The sequence below is a fragment of the Theobroma umbraticum genome, unplaced genomic scaffold (assembly GCF_002168275.2).
Source record: "Theobroma umbraticum cultivar Fairchild unplaced genomic scaffold, ASM216827v3 scaffold_20.0, whole genome shotgun sequence".
In the NCBI taxonomy this organism is placed as follows: Eukaryota; Viridiplantae; Streptophyta; class Magnoliopsida; order Malvales; family Malvaceae; genus Theobroma; species Theobroma umbraticum.
Genome location: NW_018397266.1, coordinates 3,685,660 through 3,687,544, shown reverse-complemented (window position 1 = coordinate 3,687,544; position 1,885 = coordinate 3,685,660).

Here is a 1,885-nt window from a genome sequence, read left to right as displayed (position 1 = left end):
AGAGAAAATGAAAACATGAAACGACACTCAGCTAAGTAGTATGACTATGCTGTTAATAACAACACTAATATAAACGACACTATAAGCAGCGTTTCAATAACAAAAATTAAGTTTAAATGATGCCGCATAAACACCCTTTTACTTCCTTTCTCAGCACTATTGACTCATGCCCTTGTTTGAACTTTTACCTGCTGGAATCATAAACTTCAACAACTCTTCTCATGACATTCATTCAACTTTGACTAAATTCACTAAATGGCTTTGGTGGAGTAAGGAGGTCTTCAAAAATATATTTCAGAGAAAGAAAAGAATTCTGGCAAGAATTGCGGGCATAGAAAAAGCATTCGAATTATCTAAGCAAGTTGAAGCTAAAGCTGAGGAAGGATTACAAGTTGGCGCAACAACAGGAATAAATATTTTCAAAGCAAAAAGCTAAAGTGGATTGGCTCAATTTTAGGGATAAAACACCAAATATTTCCATCTTAGATTGATTCGAAGAAGGAATAAGGCAAAGATACTTCAACTCAAGGATGGGAATGGTAACTGGCTTAATGGTTAGCACACAATTACGAATCATGCAATTAACTTTTTTAAAAATCTATATTCTAAAGATGTGGAACACCTTCTAGTATATCCAATTAAAAGTCAATTTCCTAGTCTTTCTCATGATGATTATGATTGCTTGATTAAACCAGTATGTGAAAGTAAGGTTCAATATGCATTATTCGAGATGCAACTGCTAAAAGCTCTAGGGATTAATGGATTGAATGCCTTATTTTTCCAGAATCAATGGTGTGTAGTGGGACAAAGTATAGTACGATATGTGTAGGATGTTTTCCAAGGTGGACGAATCGGGGATAAACTATGTCGGTTCCTAATTGTTTTAATTCCCTATGTACCTTCTTTAGAGCTCATATCTCAATATCGACCTATTAGCTTATTATTTGTAATTTTTAAAACTTTAATAAAGGTAATAATTAATAGGTTAAAGCCAATTATGCCACCTTTGATTTTTGATATGTAAGCTAGTTTCATATTAGGAGAGTTAATTATTGATAATATTATTGTAGCCCAAGAAACATTACCCTCATTCTAAAGAAAGAAAGGCAAGTTGGGTTAGATAATGTTGAAAATTAATTTAGAAAAGGCATATGATAAGCTTCAATGGGAGTTTACTTATGACACCCTTATAAATGTAGGGATTCCAACTATGCTTATTAATATTCTAGTTCAAAATTAGGCAAGCACCAAATCTCAAATCCTTTAGAACAACTCTCCACCATTAGTTTTTTTCTTTTTTAAAGGAGTAAAGCGAGGTGACCCGCTCTCCCCATTCTCTTTGTACTATGTATCGAATGATTGTCACATGCAATCAATAGGGCTGTAGAACAAGGTTTATGGAAACTAATCAAACTGGGTTGACAATGCCCTTCTTTGTCCCACTTATTTTTTGTTGATAATCTTATTTAATTTCGAAGGCTTCTGTCTCACAAATGGAGATTATCAAAGGAGTTTTAGACGATTAATGTGCCTACTTAGGCGAACAGGTTAGCATGTTAAATCTATCTTTTGTTGTTCAAATAATGTCTCCTTGAATGTTATTAAGGACCTCAAAGCTCGCTCTGGTTTCCAGTATTTTGACAATATGGTCAAATACCTTAGAGTCCCATTGTTTACAGGAAGGAAATGAGTTGCTACCTTTAAGAACTTGGAGGATAAAGTTTGCAGCTAACTTAATGGTTGGAAAGCAGCTTCACAATCTTTTGCTACGAGACTTACTTTGGTGAAGTTAGTGTTATCCAACATTCCTTATTATGTGATACAGACGACTACAATTCCAATTGAGCATAGTAATAGAAAAAAGTGACCTTGTGGAAATTTTCTT